The sequence below is a fragment of the Mirounga leonina genome, unplaced genomic scaffold (assembly GCF_011800145.1).
Source record: "Mirounga leonina isolate KUSES-001 unplaced genomic scaffold, KU_Mleo_1.0 Mir_127, whole genome shotgun sequence".
Classification (NCBI taxonomy): Eukaryota; Metazoa; Chordata; class Mammalia; order Carnivora; family Phocidae; genus Mirounga; species Mirounga leonina.
Window position 1 is genome coordinate 75,273,418 of NW_023270316.1, and position 19,768 is coordinate 75,293,185.

The 19,768-nt window shown below is 40.4% G+C and overlaps 1 protein-coding gene across 1 annotated transcript in view; it reads right to left on the minus strand.

Annotated features, from left to right (window-relative positions):
- Positions 1 to 19,768, minus strand: part of ATP8A2 (ATPase phospholipid transporting 8A2) — a 604,495-nt gene that overhangs the window by 522,758 nt on the left and 61,969 nt on the right. The window lies entirely within an intron of this gene.

Genomic DNA, 19,768 nt, shown 5'->3' on the forward strand with positions numbered 1-19,768 from the left:
ATGCAGCCTTGTCTCCTTTTCCTCACATATATTTTCACTCTAGTATCTGCCATAGCTTTCCACCTATCAAAGAGATGAATGATGTATCCTGTTTAGGAAATGGACATCTCATTTCAGTCAACATCTACTTCACAGCTACAACAAATATTCACTGACAGAGAAAAATCTTGAGATAGAAAGTTTCAGCTATTGAAGTACATCATTTTTTTAAGTGATTATAATCCTATTATAATCTTTATCACAAGAGGGGGACAACCAAAACGTGGAATCAGTTGAGAGCTGACATTTCCCTTAGAGTATTCGTAGCTGGGTCCCTGGTCACAGCAACCTGGCTGTTCCCCATTAAGGGACTCCATCTTCAGATCCTCACTCCCTGCCTCCAGCCTCCACTCTCCCAGTTTCCTCTGGCTTGGGGGGGCGGGGGAGAGGAATGGGGGCTACTCTGTCCTCTGCTTATGGACAAGGGGCAGCAGAGAGCAAAAGTCCCTACTTCAAGACTCACTTGCCTGAGAGCTTAGGCTCCCACACTTCAGTCAGAGAAGGCTAGGTTTTAAAGCATTTGTTGATTTAAGGCAGATAAGCTAGTTTCAAAAATATTCCCTATATAGAAATATTGCTTTTATCTTGGCCCACTTACCCCACTTTATCTCCAACATTTATCATCATTACCTGGCATTATTCATCTATGGTCTCTCTTCCCATGGCCAAGCACAGAAGCTCCAGGACAATAGGACATGTTTTGTGCACTACAGTGATCTCAGCACCTACAACAATGCCTGGCACATAATGGGCATTCATATTTGCTAGTCGAATAAATCATTTTCTTATAAAGCGTCGCTTTGAATTCTCCAGGCAGAGATGCAGTGATATGCACAGAGGGCTCAAAGGCCATATACTCGTATGGGTCAGGATAGTTCATTGCTTAGACTGTATTAACTCAGTGGCTCTTGACCCTTGCTGCACATTATCACCACCTAGGGAGCTCCCACAATTAACTAGATCCTGGGCCCAACGCTCACAGATTCTGACTTGTTTTACTCTGTTTTAAAGTAACTTAAGAGAGGTGGGCCTGGGTGGCTCAGTCGGTTAGGCACTGATTCTTAATCTCAACTTGGGTCTTGATCTCAGGTTTGTGAGTTCAAGCCCCACGATGGGCTCCATGCTGGGCATGGAGCCTACTTAAATAATAACAATAATAATAATAATAAAGTAACTTAAGGGATACGAGTGGGCAGCCACAGTTGAGAATCACTTGTTATATGCTGCTGGGAACACAAAAAACAAAAGATCTGGCTCCTGCTCTCAAAAAATTTAACCAGTTTAAGGTGCTAAGGTATAACCATAGTTACCAATAAGCCACAGTTTATGATAAGTGACTAAGAGTGGGCTTGAAAATGCTAAGGAGGGTCAGGAGTCAGCAGCCTGTTTGTGCTTGAGGGGAGCCGGTCAGAACAGAGTTTGAGGACAGATATAAAAGCCTTAAAGTATGGGTAAGATTTCTATTAGGAAAGAAGAGGACAAGGACATTTGGGGGAAGAACAAGAAAAAGCTTAGGCAAAGGCCCAAGTAGACAGGATGTATATGAAGCCAATTAAACCAAACAAACAAAAACCAACACTGAGGGTCCAAGTGGGAAATAGAAAGCTTGTGTGGTGGTGGGGGGGAGGGGGAGTGTGGAGGGGTGAAAGACTGGGGAGGATTTAAATGCCAGGCAAAGAAGCTTAAACTTCATCCTGAAGGTCATATGAAGCCACAGACAGTTTCCAAGCAGGGGAGAAATATAATTGGCAGTGATATACAAGTAGGAGCAGAAAAAGGGGAGAATTTGTAGATGAGGAGATCAGATAGGAAATTAATTCAACCTCTAGAAGCAAGACGTTTAAAAGCAAAAATTAAATGGAGAATGGGTAAAAAAACATGGACAGAAGAACCATCTGAAAAGAAAACCCTGCAAGACTTTTTTTGGACTTAGTGTGTGGGCCAGAAAAAAAAAGACGATTGGGTAATTGGGATTTGAAGAAGAGAAGATTGGGACAAAAAAAGCACTACTGATAGAAATGAGAGTGGAAACAGTTTTCCCAAACAAGAATGTTAAGTGTTGGATAACAAATATTGGGGTGCAAAACAATTACACCATTAGTGATAGAATTACATGAAATAATGTCTCCCAAGCACCTACCATGCATGAGGCCAGCTCACCTCTGTACACTACAACAGGGCCAGCCCTAGAATTTTATTCTAGGTAGCAATCATTATAGTTTCCCCCTACCTACGACTCTGATGACTTTCTTCTACCTCAGTGGCTTCATCTTGACCCAATGCTGCTTTGGAGAAAAACATTAATCTTTTCAAAATATCACACATCTGTTGAAAATGTATTGCCTAAAGAAAACACTATACCATATATAGTGAAGCACATTATGACTAAGGTTTCAAATTCAGACTCATGAGATGAATCCTGAGCTAATGCATTTTGAAAATACCACCATGCAAAATTAGAGTAGATGCTTACAACTCCCCCTTATAAACAAGCACAGTGTCAGCAGACAGTGGGAGTTCAATAAATATCTGTTGAGAAAGAAACTGAAGTAAAAAGGATAAAGAGAAACAAGAGTAGGCAAATGGACAAGCACCAAGCTTGCCTACTACAAAATGGAAATGCAGACAAGACAGCTGACAGCCAAGGACACGAGGGCAGGGACTTTATCTTGCTCATGGTTCTAGCGCCATCATCCTGAATGATGCCAAGCACACAGTAAGCAGTCTGTAAACACAGACAAATAATGGGCTAATGTAGCAGGTGCTTTTTGAGGATGCCTACCCAGCTGCTGAAGCCCAGACTCGCTTGCCTGGTAACTGAACCTTTCCCCTCCCACATGCAGGCCAAGCAGCCCACAGATAGGCCTATAAAATGCAATCCCCTTCATCCACCACAGCTCTCTGCCCTGGGGACAGTTACTTGGTCCAATTTGGACCATTAGAAGTCTTCTAGAAACTGACAGGGGACCTAAGGAAGATGGTTTCTGCATGTGGCTGCTCTATGAACATATACACTCCGGGTCTCTGGAGTAGGCAGGGAAGTAAAGTGTTTCTTTGGGAATGAAGATGAAGCAGTTTCATGGAGAGCAACAGAAACTGTCCCAACATCTTTCTGGATTCTGGGTAAAGTCCCCTCCTAGATGCTACCTGTATTAGGGTCTTTGGGTTCCATGACCCACCCCGAATAACCAGAAATGCCAACCCATACTGTCAGGGAGCACACAGAGAACCTATTTTTCCCTTTAAGACAGATGAGCAAGTAAGGTTAATGAGGAGGCAGAAATATCTATTCACATACAGATCACCCTTTTGGGGGGAGGTAAGGTTTTAGATGCCTCTGGCACAGGTGCCCGTAGATGCCACAACCCACACCCAGGGAAGCCAGATCTGACAGAGGAACGTCTGCATGGCAACATTTAGGTTGCCTGGTTGGATAAAGCCCAGAAATAGCTGGAAGGTGATCAGCTAAATAAAGAAGCCCCTCCTCCCTTGAGACTTTCTGCCAGGATAAGAGAAAGAATTCTAAGAAACAGAGATAGATGATAGGCACAGTCTCCTGGTGGAGAGCATTCTCTAAGAGGACAGATAAAGAATAAGAAAGGGGCAGAGGAAAACAGGCTAGTTCTAGTGCACATGCCACTGACACTCACAACCCTTCCACGGGTCCCAGCCACACTGTGGCTCTAGCTTGCCTGTGAATCTCCTCCTACTCACTTTGTCCATGTCCTGGCCCAGATTTCTCACTCCACTCACGCAACCTGTCTGTGGCAACAGGGAGATGAAGCCACCAGCTAGGAAGCAGAGTCCCACTGGCAGGTGGGCAGACAGAAGTGAGGACAATGCCTCATGTCTCCTCATTACATAAATTAATTCCATGGAGATTCTTCTGGGAAGAGAATGAAAAATGTGAAAAGGTTTCTGAAATTTGTTCATATCTAATTAAGTATATATTATTTTATGACTATTTATATAATACACATATTAGTGTGAATGAAATTGGTCCAGGGAGTTAAGAACCTCAAAGAGTTAAACACAAAAGGGGAGATAAAGTAAGGCCAATTTTTACTAAGCATTTCATTGCCTTAAGCAACGTAGAAATAAAATCCTTCACTCTGAACTGTAGTATTTTTCTCTAACTCAGAACTCCAGAAGATGCTGGTAAATTATCTAGTCCACATCCCTTGCAAAGAAATCTTACTATCTCACAGTAGAAACTCTTGGGAAAGAAATACTCTAGTCTTCCTAAGTCAGAAACCTATTAAAGTGGTGAGCCTTTTCCCAGAACCTCTGTAACTAGCTCTGTGGGAAGTCAGAATTTGGTTGGACATTGTTGTAGGAGAGAGAATTTGGCTGGTCTCTGTCCTGGCTTTCTGGGGAAGCTTCTAACCCCTTGGAACTATCCCAGTGACTGGAGTGTATTTGTTATTCATGGTGGGGCCTGGGGACCACACCCAGTTTTATGCTAATGAGGTGACCCTGGTGGGCCCCTAGACCATTTTAGAATGGGGGTGGATCATGTCAGAAAAACCAACCATGTGATTAGAGGGTTGGGGTCTGACCTCCCAACTCAGGGAGGAAAGGGGACTGGAGACTGGAATTCAATCATGCGGCCAATGATCCGATTAATAATGCCTATGTAATGAAGCCCCAATAAAAATTACAGACACCAAAGCTCAGGTGACATGCCCTAGGGACATGGAAGCTTCATAGGTGGGACCCTCCCAGACCTCTCCCTGTGTCTCTCTCCATTTGGCTGGTCCTGATTTGTATCCTTTAGGATAATACCTGTAATTCTGAGTATAGTGCTTTTCTGAGTTCTCAGTTTTTCTAGCTTTTTATTGAAACTGAAGAGGTAATGGGAATCCTTGAATTTGTAACTATTTGGTCAGAAGCACAAGTGGTCAAGGCATCCCAGAGCTTGCAGCTGCTATCTGAAGTGAGGGAGGTCTTCTAGAAAATTGTGCCCTTAACCTGTGAGGTCTGAGCTAACTCTGGGTACTTAGTATTACAACTGAACTACAGATATTACTCTGTGAACTCCAGAATGGCAGAACCAAAAGGGAGCCTTTATGAACAATCATAGAAGTATATTAGGTCAAACGCAAGATAGGATGAGAAGCCAGATCTGCAGAAACTTGAATCCAGTGCTCCTTCCATTAGGACAGGCTTCCTCTATGAGCTTAGGCAAGTCAGGACACCATCTGAGCCCTGGTTTCTTCATCCGCAAAACAGAAATCAATGGTATAAATCAAGAGATGACAAACTTTCTGTAAAGGGTCAGACAGTAAATATTTTAGGCTTTGAGCTACATACAGCCTTTCTTTTTTAAACACAAAAATCTTAAAAATGTAACCACCATTCTTCACTCACAGGCCAGATTTGGCCCACAGGCCATAGTTTGCTGACCCTTCATATAAACTAAGTTCTTTCACAGTTAACAACCCAATTACATCCCAACTCCTACCTCAAGGAAATATTAAATATCTCCCATATCAACAAAACAGGACATAAAATTCCTAGTAAATAGGTTCTTCAGGCTTTTGTTCCTGGAGTTAAGTTGACTATGTATTTTCTTCTAATTTTGTATGTACTTTAAAAGTAGGTAAAAGATGGTTTTTGCCTCCAGAAAAATTTCCAGAAAAACAGTACAATCATCATAGAGCTTTATAACAAGAGGCATGTGTGTGTGTGTCTCCTCTGCTTCCCAAAAGGGTTTCAAGTTCAACTCTGGCCTCTACTCTGTATTTACAAAGATGTTTCATAATCCTTCAGAACACAGACACAAAGCAGTCCAGCAGCTGGGGAAGTACTTGAGCTGGTTATTTCTCCTAATCAAACGAACACAATGAAAATGCAGTGCAAATGTGGGATGTGATTATTCTAGCCCCGGCGGACACATTTTGGAGGCCTTTTCTAGACCCCACGTTGCACAAACCACATCTCTCCAAATATAGCATCTGTGATCCACTTCTACCCAAGAATTAAAAAGAAACACAAAGAGAGAGGGACACCTTTTACTGCCAATACTTATTGGCTTCTCTTTTCTCTTTTTCAGGGATAGAGAAAGTGAGAGGGGAGGTAACTGGCCCTGGACTATTTAGGATTTGAAATATTGCTGGGTGCTGAATTTATTTAAGCACATATTGGGCCCTTCCTAGATCTAAGGCATTTTTCCAGGTAGTGGGAGGGAAAAGTGTGCAGTTTAAGCCCCGGACTGATGCTATAGTAGAAGCAACAGAAACAAATGAGACCAAGAAATAGGAGAACCCAGAGGACAAAGATGACCGCCAGTCTCAGCTAGGGCCAAAGAACTGGGCGATCTCATGGAGGAAGCATTTGAACCAGGCTTACAAAAATGAGTATTATAGTCTAACTGGGTCGTGTGGAAAAAGAGCATCCCAGGAATAATGGCGTGTGAGCAAAGGCACGTGCCTGTGATACTTTATTTACAACCTAGTTGGCTCTGGCACCATGGGTGAAAGTGGGACCATGGTAATTTGAGGCTTTGTTTCCAATAAGTACAGCAATACAAATCAGCCTTCTGTTCCTCAAAACCCATTTTTACACTTTAGATTATTTACTAATTCACAAATGATGAATTTTAATATAAGCGAAGGCAAATGTGATTTTAGGAAATATCTTTGATATATAAAAGCTAAACATTAACCAAAAAGAAATGCTAGGTTTTACAATACTCAATTCAGAGGATTTTTCTATATGGACTGGACTGACTGAGGCTTAAAATACAAGCCCAGTGGCTTCTCTGTAGCAACTCCCTGTGTTGCTAGGAGAGATATTCATTACTCCTGCGGCCAGGAAACTGGGCGCAAGTTAAGGACACCAACCCTAAAAATCATGATTCAGTAAGCATGAATGCAGTCTTTGAACAGTGAATCCTAGGAGAGGTGCAGTTTTCTCTGAAGGTGTTTTGCCTGTCCTCAGCATTTGGAAGACACACAACACCTTGGCCAGGGGTGTTTAGATTCACTGCACATTGTCTCACAGCCAGCCCACCCATCCAGTGTCATTGGCGACCAATCCTTCTCTTGCTCATGGTCATCAGCCACCTATCAGCAGCCCTGCCAGGATCAGCCCCTGAAAGACCCCAGTAGCTTTTAAATCTGCTCCCAGACCACATGAAAAGTATAGGTAGGCAATTCAGGACAATGAGACCTCGTCTGACTCCTCAGTTTTATCCTCAGGTATGTCACATGTCTCCCCTTTGATTGGGGAAACGTCCCCCAGAGAGAAAAAAATTAAGATGTTTCTTTTCAGATTGATTTCTTTTCTCTCCACTTCTCCCCCTTCCACCTCCTAAAGAGCAAAAGGACAGGCAAGCTTTTCCATGTACGTCCCTGACATCATTCTCTTTCTGGATCCCAAACAACCCTTTACAAACCCACTGAGGTAGCTCCTCTTCAACGTAGAAAATGCTGAGAGTCTGTTGTAAATACTACAAAAGGACGGAGAAAGTAATCTACAAAATCTCCTCATAAACAAAAGGCTAGCTTGCCTATCACTGCTATTTTTGAAAGGTAAAAGGTGAAGACACCTTGATATTTCTCTTGGCAGATCTTCTAAGCTTTCCCAGGGAGGGGGAGGCTCCAAGTGCATGGAAACCAAATGTCAAGTACAAGAGAAAGGCACATTCATTTGCTCCAACTATCATCCCATTTCACACGTAAATCCGCCTGTCATGTTTGCTTTTTACCACTGGTCATAGAACCTAACACCCTTTATTTCTATCAACAATCTTAATGTAACCTTCAAAATTACACGCACTCAGGAAGAGTCAACCAGGAGGCCAACTTTATTCCCGATTCCACTGATACAACACATTCTTTTCCAGTGTGATGACTTTTCCTGACTTTCTTGTTGATGTGACATTTTGTGTATCACGTTTCTTCTCAGACACAGAAGTGAGAAGGTTCCAAATATGGAAAAATCTTTAAAAAGGAGGAGCAATGCCAAAGAGATGCAGATGGAGTCCGTTAACTCCCCAGCATCCTCCACCGATTTGCATTGCCAAACCAATTAGCTGCCTTGCCATGTCACTGAGAGGTCATAGTTATGGTAAGAAGCACAACAATCTTTTGTTGAGCCTGGTCTAAGTACTCCATATGTATTAACCCACAGAATTCACAAAACAATCATGAGGAGCATGTTCATTTTGGAAATAATTAGAATGGGGTAATTTACCAGCTAGCTTAGTAACTACAAGGTGAATTTTGTTCCTTATATGAGTCATTTATAGGACCTACATTATAAATAATTTGGGGGAGGGGCTTCAAGGAGTTTCCTCAAATAGACAAATATTTGTTGACTGTCTTTTATCCTATTAGGTTTCGGTTTTTTTTTTTTTTAACTAAAAGTATATCCAAAAAAAAGTATATCCCCAGAGTCTATACATAAAAAAAAAAAAAAAAAAACCCTCCCCCAAATGCCAGGCTCACAGGTAGCATGGTGGTGGCAACAGTGATATGGGACTGGATGCTTAAACTAGGAAAGCCAAGTCTCTAGAGATTCAAGTGCCCCGAAGGCAGGAACATGTAGAAGAAATCAGTAAGTCAAGCAGGCAGGCAAAAAGACTGAGGCAGACAGGAAGTCATTCATACATCCAAGGTTCAGAATATTCTATGTGCACAATGCCAAAGTCAAAACTCTCTCCCTGCATTCAGAGAGCTTGTAATCTGGTGAGGAAATAAATTGGTGCAGAGTAATACAGCGCAGAATGTGCAAGGTTTCCTTTCACCTGGATTTTCTTTCTTCTAGGGTGTTCTCCGCCTGCCAACAACTCATCCTTAGGCCATAGCTCTGGTTATCTCTCCTCTGAGAAGTCTTCGCTCATCACACTTTCCCAGGTTGGGTTAGATGCCCATCCTCTACTTACAGGACCCTCAGATATTGGCCAGGCAGGGAATTCCTCCAGGGGCCATTTTTCTGAGTCTTACACAACCTACATAACCATATACAACTGTCAAGTCTGTGCATTTTCCATGTCATAATTACTGTTTATGTGTCTTTTTAATTGTGTCTCCAACTGGAAAAGTATGGACTATGCCTTGTTGATCTTACTATCCTCAGTATCTGTGGGAGGGGAAGAAGGGACAGTGAACGCTATGGGTATGTGGGGTCTAAGAGAAAGACTAGTGCTTCCAGCTGGAGTAGAAAGGGGGGTGCTTTGGTTGGGGAGATTTAGGAGATCTCTCACTGTAAAGCCAGCAACTGAGCTCTATGTGAAGGGCTCTAAAGGGTAAAGATGGGGAAGGACATCCACAGAGCAAGACAAAACCATGGACAAACATATGATGTGAACAGCTCTCATGCAGCCTTCTAGGATGTCCTCTGTCGTTCTTGTATATCTGTCTGGGTGTGGAGGGGGGTAGAGCACAAGAACGACAAAAGCTCTTAGCTTTGCTTCCCTACACAACACTGCCTCTGAAGGCCAGAGCAAAGAATAGGGAACGCAAAGACCATTTTGATCGACAAGGTAGAAGAGGCTAGATGACCGAGTGGTGAAAACATGTACAAAATTACACAGGTGTAGAGTAAGAAATGCTGTGATAGAGCTACACATCAGGGAAGATGCTCACACAAAGGAAGGGTCTCTAGCTATAGGTTAGAGAGCCGTGGACACCAGAAGGAGAGCAGCTGATTTTAGAAGCAGATCAAAGGAATTAATGAACATAGACTGGCAGTTGACTGGCTGACAGGGAGGGGGGAAGACCAGAGGCTTGCCATTTTCTGATGCTCTTCCTTTACCTATGGATTTCTGATCATTTAAGCAATTAGTTCCCCCTTGAATGAAAGGATTTTCACAATGGACTAAGAAATTGTAAAGTTAATACAATCAAATACATGATCTGTGTAGTCAGATATCCTTATGACCAATAATTCTATGAAGATGAGGGTATTTGAGGCCCAAATAATAAAAGCATTACATACTATTCTTGGACAAGAGTTCAATCTACCAAAGACACTACTTAAATGGACTGAGTACTATATTTCGTAGGACATGCACCTCTAAGCTTTATCATTGCCAAGGTGTACAGACGATAAAAATACAAGTTTATGAATGTAAAAAAGAAGCCACATAATTCAAATAGGTAATGACGAGGATAATAAAAAGTAACTTTATTCTTCACTCCATGGACAATGGGGGAACACATTCATAAAAGCCAACAGCACCCACCATGCTTCCTATTTATACCTCCCCCTGGATACTTTCTCTGCCAAAACTTTCTCCTCTGTTGGCTTTAATTCTCTCCTCCTCTTAGAGAATAACTTGAACTTTCTGAAAGTCTTGCTTTTGGGTCCTTGAAGTCAAGGACTATCTCATTTCCCTAGAATTTCTGGCATTTAACATGCGCTCAAAGTGAATAAATGGATTGTCTTTATATTGTGGGAGGGCAGGGAATCCCTCCAGGAATGACTGACCTGAATTAGAAGTAGTGCAGCATCCTCCCTTGCAATTACTTCCCAAATATTTTGATTTATCTTTCCATCCCACATCCAGTCTGTCAGGAAATACCATCAGTTCTACCCCCACTCCTACCCTGAACGGATCCCGAATCAGACTGCTTCTCTCCCCATCGGCTGCTACTACCCCAGATCAGCCTGTCGCCATTCCTCACCTGGACACTGCAGAACTTCCTAACCCATCCTCCTCCTGCCTTCCACACAGGAGGCAGGGCCATATTTTTAAATGTAACCCCAGATCTGGTAGATTAGTTTTCTACTATGCTTTGAATAGAGAGCAAACTCCCCAGCAGAGGCTAACAAGGCTCTATTCCAGACACACTGGCCTTTTCTTCTGTCCCTCATATATGTCCGGCTCATGTCCACCTCAACTCCTTAGCTCTTACTATTCCTTCTGCTTAGGAGTTATCTAGAGCTGGAACTCCCTTCATTTCTCTGCTTTCTAATTGCTTGGGTCTCTGCTCAAATGTCCCATCTTCAAAGCGTTCTACTGTTACTGTGCTATCTACAGTCGTTCTTCCCTTTGGGCATTTGCTCTCCAGGCTTTCTTTTCTCTAGAGCAGTGATAACTCTTATAAATAGCATTTATCCACACGTCATCTCTCTACCCCTCTAGAATATAAACTGCATGAGCTGAGCTTTTCTTTGTTTTCTGCTCTCCTCCTGGTGCCCAGTACATGTGTTTGGTACTTGCCTTCTGAATGACTCCACGAATTCAATCTGCTTTAACAAGTCTTAGCAAATAATCTGTTGCTAAACCCAACTCTGTTGCTAAGGTTCATTAATCACCTGGCATATATCAACATTACCTATATCATCACTTCTTTTCACTATGACCATAAGCAGACATTTTGTCCTTTGGTAGGCCAGGCTTTGAGCCTCATTTTACTAATTTCTCAAACCCACAATGCTTTACCTATAATTTAAAGCTTGATCTGTGAGATTTTCATCTGAGCAATGAAGATAATACCTACTTCGCCTAATAATTTTATAATGCTAAAACTGAGACCTTGGGTTTGAAAAAGATAAGTAAACTACAGAGTTCTATAATAAAATAAGGAGGTTATTGTAAAATCACAGTATACAGTCATTAGTGTATACTCTATGTAGTCATTAGTGACTCTATTAAACTTCCATTTCCTAAGACCTCCCCACCACTGCCAGAAGCTGTCCACACAAACTCAGATTTAATTCACAACCACCCTGTGAGAATTATCATCACCCTTTAACAGATGAGAATATTGAGGACTTGTGAGGTTAAACCAAGGTCACTTATTGGTGATAATATCCAAAGTTCAGATCTAGGTCTGTCTGGTTTCATTGATCACGCTTTGAAATTAGACAATATTGATTTTAAAGACGTTCCATGGGATGCCTGGGTGGTTCAGTCAGTTAGGCGTCTCCCTTTGGCTCAGGTCATGATCGAGTCCCGCATCAGGGTCCTTGCTCAGCGGGGACCCTGCTTCTCCCTCTGCCTGCCACTCTCTCTCTGACAAATAAATAAATAAAATCTTAAAAAAAAAAAGATGTTCCATAATATTAAGAACTCATCGAAGAATCTATATAATATTATGGGCATGAGCAAATGGAAGAATTTTTTAATGTAAACACAATGACACAGTGAGAGAGTGTTCAAATCACAAAAAGCAGCCAAGGGAGTTCTTCTGGTGTTCTGAGTGGTACCGTGGTACCCACCTGCATTTCTGGAACAGGCAGAAGACCATGCATTACCTATCAAAGCCATGAAGACCATAAAATGAATACCCGTGTCCAAATGTGGTCCAAATCTAAGAATATAGGGCAACCAAAAGTTCTGGCAACATGAAAAAATATGCTGAATAAGAAAACAAGGTTTGAAAAAGCAGCCACATTGAGACAAAGCTGCACATGTGTCAAGCTACTTGGCCAGCTAGGTCAAACAACTTACCCTCAGAGATTTTAAAAACATAATATCTGAAAATAAATGTGCTAGAACAGTGCTTGTTGGCATCTTAGTTGGCCTAAGTAACTTTCAAAATGAGACCTATTTACTTGCCATTTTGAACTCTATGATCACCTTGAGAACAACTTGAAATCTGAAATTTGCAAAAACATTAAGCAAACGTTCACAAGTCAAAAGCTATAGGAAGATAAAAATTATTAAAACCAATCCCACAAAAAAGAATTCCTTGTAGGTGATATAAAATGTAACTACATGAAACATACAACGACTCAACATCACAAGGGCCTTGCTCCACATCGCATGTTTGCCCGACTCGGTGCTCTCGCTGTCCCCACCATTGTGTGAAGAACACATCTGCCAAGTGACTGCTCCCCTAGGTTAATAATTCAGTCTTAAAGCTACTCAACTCTACGGAAAGCCCACACACCTGACAATGACATTGTTAATACAATGATCTCATTACAACAGCCGCACCAGGTGTTACTCAAGTCTAATCCAGAGTCCTAAATCCACCTCCAACTTGACAAAACCAAAGAACAGATCTGCCATCTTCCCAACCCCAAACACTGATACGCTCTCCTGAGAGGTGCTGGATACAGGTACCAAAGAGAATTTTGTAAGCACAAGGATTTTCATTAAAGAGTCTATTAACTGATATGGTTGTAGTCATCAAACAGAAACGTCACATGAGAACACTTGCTAAATATCTGAACATCAAACCCCGTAATGCCTCAAACAATGACTTTCTGTCAAGAGTCATTATTCCCAAGAACTTCTCCATATTTACTTAGTTTATATTCCAACCAGGAATTCTTCTAAGGTGGTCCACTTAGAGTCTCTATTTTTTGTTTCAGGGCCCAAGGGCAATCCCCATGTCCACCCTTCCCTTCTAACAATATCACTCCTGTACCTTAGAATTCTAGTTAAATCCCATATTTTCCTTGACCAAAAAAATCACTTGCACATTAACCCAGTAAACTCTTCTTTTTCTACCGTGCTTTTCACAGCTTATGTTGAAAATTTTACTGTTTAAGGTTGCCCTAAGTTTTTAACATTGAGAGGCACTGCATTGTAAAGATCCTCTGTTAATTACTCCAGCAGGTATAAACATCCTGACTAGAGTACTGATAAGTATAATTATGAATAACCAAAACACCAAAGATTATTTCATTATGGCTATCCGAAGTGCATTAAATACGGCTATTTCTGAACACTTTCCTTATACTGCAATTTGTGTGTGCATATATAAATTTTGAATAATAAGAACAATGTTGATCAGATAACAGAGACTAACACTGTGCTGTCCAATAAGGTAGCCACTAGCCCATGTGACTACTGAGTACTTGAAATATTGCTAGTCAGAACTGAGATATGCTATAAGTAGAAAACACACAGCAGATTTTGATTATTTTATATTAAAAATGGACATAAAATGTCTCAACTTTTTATATTGACTACATACTGAAATAACATTTGGGATATATGGAGTTAAATGAAATATACTGTTAAAGTATAAATATGCTCATGTTAGATTTCTTTTTTTACAGCACTGGCTTAGCAGTTATAACTTCATTATTATCTTGCCTGTCAACATATCCTACAGCCTTCCCCACCCCTCAAACTCACAACTTGTATCTAAAGGAAGAAAAGTAATTTAAATACCAGCTTAAGGAAAACTTAACAGGGAAGATAGATCTATACCCAAAATCACTGCCCCAAGCTGGGTATGAGTAGTTTACCTAGCTACAACTTAGCCTACTGGCAAACACCCCTCCAGCTGTGGTTTAGGGACGAAAATGCCTGTCCGTAGAGAAACCCACGTGATATAAGAGTTTTTCACTAAAACCAAAACAGTTTTCTTATACAAGAACTTTAGTTCTGGCTTAGAGGTAAGCACATATTTTGTTTATCCTTGTTTCTAGGAAGATTAACAACCTAGACATTCCCTTACCTCCGATTAGAGACAATTAGAGGAGAAAAAGATCGTTACAGTCAGCCACACGTCAGTCAGAAGTGACTGTTCACAGCAAGGAAGGACAGAACTGCACAGGGCCCACAAGTGTACCAAGTACAGCAACCCTGAGGCTATTTTGAGTCATTAAGAAAAGTCTGTATAACACTTTCCTAAGAGTCCTGATGCTTTGTCCAAAGTTATTTTTACTTCAAAACTTTCCTATTATGCTGTTTTTTTAACTGAGAGAGAAAGAGAGAGTGAGAGAGAGAGGGAGAGGGAGAGAGAATCTAAAGCAGACTCTGCACTGAGCACAGAGCCCGACGTGGGGCTCAGTCCCACAACCATGAGATCATGACCTGAGCTGAAACCAAGAGTCGGATGCTCAACTGACTGAGCCACCCAGGCACCCCTCCTATTACGCTTTGATAAATACTTTTCACAATAATGTTAATTTATCAAAACTGCATTTTTAAACAACTTAAGTACTTAATTTAGTATCTCAGATAAAGCTAAAGAAGATACTTGCTGTTTGAAATATTTAAGATCTTCCTATAAATACAAAATGTTTAAAACAATATACAGTAGTGTAGCTTAAAGGCATCTATGTCTATAAATACATTTATAGCCAGTGAATTACTACATACTTAATACAAACTTAAATAGCATATCAGTCTTTAATACCCCTTATCTTTAATAATCAATAATTATTTATTTAATTATTTAATAATTGACATCTTTAATACCTCAAGCATACTATATTGATATTTGATTTATACAAAAATGTCATAGCCAAGTGGACATAAAAACTAGTCATAAGATTATAAGGGAAGAAAAGCCCCTAACTAGAATTTAGTAGGAAAAAATCAAGATGATATTCTATGGTATACAAAGAATAGAATGTAACATCCTTCTTCTGCCCTCCATGGGGAAGGTGCCAGAGGTGACTGTGCAGCAGTCCCCTACTTTTCCACACCTCATGTCATAGTAGTCACTCGTGTGACCACTTGAGCTAGGCTGCGAGCTTCCACTACATTCTCCAACTAAAACTTACGGACTTCTTAAACTCATGAAGATGTTTAGAAGAGCTCTTCCCTTTTTAAACTCTACATTGAGATTTGGAAAAGCCAGCACAATGTCTGTGGTTTTGGTGGGGTGTGACTTCCCATGCCTGTAAGAACAACCCAAGTGAGAGGATGTCCAAGCAACTGGCTCCCTCAAACTATACCATGGTAAGCCCAGGAAGTCTAAGCTAATTTAGAAGATGAAAAGTACACATCAACAGCCAAATATAAATTAAAATGAGATCTTATCTCACAAATTGATAGTTTCAAATACCCAATTGGGATTTCTGTTTCTGACCATGTGGGTTATAAGGAGGTCGAGACTAGCATCCTTCCACCAAATGATTAGAAAACTAGAGAGAAAATATAGGAAACAACTGTTTTCTGATATCAAGTGACAAACAGTATAAGTAATCCTTGAGAGAAGAAAAACAAACAAGGGGAGCCCTATGATCATACCTCTTTACCTGAAAACAATTTCTGGGCCAAAGTGTAATGAGCAGAGAACCCAGACAAAAACCTCACAGTCTCACCAAATTGAAGAGACAAAGATCTCAGTGTGAGGAGGCCAAAATGCTAAGAATTTACAGGGCAGAGAATGGAGAAGGGGAGAGCTATGCAAAACAGAAGCTCCAGAAATTTGCATTAAGTTCACCTTGAATCTTCGGCTAAATTCCAATCTGCACATACATATGGCAAAACTCATCAAGGCCAGGGAAGAATAATTACCAAGAAACTGTCAGAGGAACAATTTCCAGAGTTCACACAAAGCCAGGAAATTGTTAGAGGTGCCATGAGCCACAGTGGGGAGGCCTCATTGACTACACTGGGAGTCATGTCTGAGCTGTGAGACTAGAATACACCTATAAGAAAAGCTACTCTAGACCCACTGCATAATAGCTTAAAAACTAGCCTAAATAGGATCAAATTAATCTACAAACAACTAAGCAGAACAAAGTCCAAAACTCCTGATAGGAATTAAAATCTAGCACTCAGTTCACAATGTATGGTATTCAATAAAAAAATTACTAGACATGCAAAGAAACAGAAAACTTGAATGAAACAAATGATCCATAATCAGAAGATAATTCAGTAATGGAAACAGACCCATAAGTGAGAACAGTGTGGAATTACCACACAAAGATGTTAAAATAATGTAAGTAGATGCAATATGTTCAAGGATTTAGAGGGGGGAAAAAAGAATATAATAAGAAACAAGATATAACAAACAGAACTTCTAGAGATGAGAACTAGAATATCTGAAATGAAAATGACGCTGGGTGGGGTTAAAATCCAATCAGGCACTGCAAAGGAAAGAATTCATGAAATTTGTGAATTTGAGGACATAGCCACAGACCTCTCCCAACTGAAGCACTGAGAAAAATGTATCAACAGAGCATCGATGACATGTGAGGCAATATCAGGGGTCTACAGTATATATAGTTGGAATCCTAGGCACAAAAAGGGGCACGGGGGGGAAGGAGGGAAAAGACAGAAACAGTTAAAGACATAATTTGGAAAAATATTTCAGATTTAATGAAAACTATAAAACCAAAAGGTCCAGAAGCTCAATGAACCCCAAGCAGGATAAACAAAAACACATCAAGGCATATCACATTCAAATGACAAAACCAGAATAAAGAAAAATATATTTAGCCAAGAAAGACATAGTGCATATTGAAGAACAAACATAAGAACTTTCTCAGACTTATCATTAGAAACTATGAAAGTTTAAAGAAAATAGAATAACTTTGAGGGTTTTTTTAAATGTTAGTTTTGAATTCCCTATCAATCAATAATATCTTTCAATAATGAAGGTGAAATAAAGATTTTTTTCATATAAGCAAAAGCTGATGGAACTTATATACTACAAGTTAAAGGAAGTGCTAGAGGCTAAAGAAGACTATCAGATAGAAACTGATCCCATACAAAAACAAGGAAGGCCTAAAGTTGGAAATATATAGGTAAGTGAAATATTTCCTTTACAAACTCCTAAAAATTATTTGATAGTATAATAGTGTATTGTGGGAATTATACTTAGAACTAAGATGGATAGTGCAACAGATTAAAGGGGAGTGAATAAAAACATACTATAATAAGGCTCTTACTAGATATAAAATACTATATTGTTATTTGATAGAAAGCAATAGGTGAAAAGATGCACATGGGAAATCCTGGAGCAACCCCTAAAAATATAAAACAAAGAGCTACAGTTAATAAATCTAGAGTGGAGATAAAATAGAATAGCTAAAATGAACAATTAATACCTTTTTAAAAAGCAATAGAAGAGGAAAATAAAGGGCAAAGAAGAGACTGGACAAGTAGAAAGCAAGCAGCAAGATGAGAGACTTAAATCTGACACAATGATAACTACGTTAATTATAAATGGTCCACACACTCTAATTTATTCAATTGTCAGATTGATTAAAAAAGATCCAACTATAGGCCATCTGCAAGAAATCCACCTTAAATATAAAACACAGACAGGTTAAATGGGAAATGGAAAAAGTTATCATGCAGACCGTCAAAAGAAAGCTACAGCATCACAACATCAGACAAAACAGATTTTTAGAACAAGAGTATTACCAGGGTAAAAAGGCACATTTGATCATTATAAAAGTGGCAATTCACAAGAGGACTTAATCCTAAACATTCATGCATCGAATAACAGATCTATGAAGCAAACCATTAGACCTGCAAGTAGAAATAGACGGAGCCACAACTATACTTGGAGACTACAACACTTCTCAGTAGTTGATACAATAAAGAAAGAAAAACAATAATGAAATACAAGATGTGAACACTATAAAGCAATCTGACAACACTTCTAGAACACTCCACCCAACAAATGAGAAACACAGGCCATTCAACAAGATCAACTACAATCTATACAAGTCTTAACACATTTAAAAGAGCTAAAATGATATAAAATACATTCTGACCGCAATCAGAAATAATGGAGAGCTCTTTGAAAAATATCTAAATGTTTGAAAGTGAAACACACTTCTCAACTGTAGGTAAGAGAAGATATTAAAAGAAAAATCAGGAAATATTTTAACCAGAATAAAAATAAGGCTCTAGTTTGGGGCCAGGAGGCAGGGCAGCAGTCTGAGAAGTAGACACATGAAAATATTTAAAACGACTACTTCCCTCACTTTTCTTGGAATTATTTAGGAGAAAGGTAAGTGAGATACATAAAAATACATTCTGTGTTGCATTGTGAGCACCAAGAGTTATGAAGAATGCGTTCAGCAATCATACAGCTTGGCCTTCTATGCATGGTCAGGAGAAGACGAGGCAGCCATGGACATGTGGAGAAGGGAGGAAACAGGCAGAGGAGGCAGTCCAGCAAGAAGGAAAGTGAAACCAAAGCATCAGTAACACCAACACTGACATCTGGAGCACATACTGTGCTTTATATTCATAGCCTCTCATTTATAGCAACTCCAGGAGGTAGGCATTAACTTCATCTTCTATACAGGAGTCTTGTAAGCCGGTTAACTTGTTCAAGTTCACAATAGCTATTAGAGCTGGGGAAGACGTCACAATCCAAGCGCCTCATCACTGCCTACTTGAGAACCCACAGATGGTTTTTCAGTGAGTGGACGTCTCCAGCATCCCACAGTCCTGTCCCATCAAGTCCACTAATCCACCAGCCACACTCATGCTTTTGCTCCTGCTCTGCCCAAGTGCTTCCCTCCCCCAGCCATTCGCTATGGGAACCTTCCTCACTGAGAACAAAGGGTCCTCCTCTATAACCCTTTCATGGCCCACTGAGAATTTAAATTGTCTTTCTCTTATACAGTCTCTATTTAAGGGGCACAGTGAGCGTTTATACCAAAATGTGAAGATGTATATTTTAGGTAAAAGAAATCTTGTAAATACTTGACTAAAGTCAGCATACCTCAATTCCATCAATACAACTAGTGCCCACTTGTGCTCAGAGCAATGTGGTGCACTCAGGACAAAGAGTAAGGAGACAGACACTGCCCTTCGTGGATCCCCCAGTTCCTGAGTAAAGGAACCCTGTACACAAATAACTTCCTAAGAGAATATCAAGTGCTACAAGGAGCTCAGGTACCAGGGCCCACGGAAGCACATCAGGTGGCCTCCTAACCGAGTCAGAGGAGGATAATACCAGAGATCGCAGAGGGCGTAAATAGCTAGGCCCATATTTAAAGGCAAACAACAGAGAGGCTGCAACGAGATATTCTGGATAAAAGCAGCAATATACGTAATTCCTCCTAGGCTATAACAAATATGCAACATTATGTTCTGGAGGCTATAACAAAT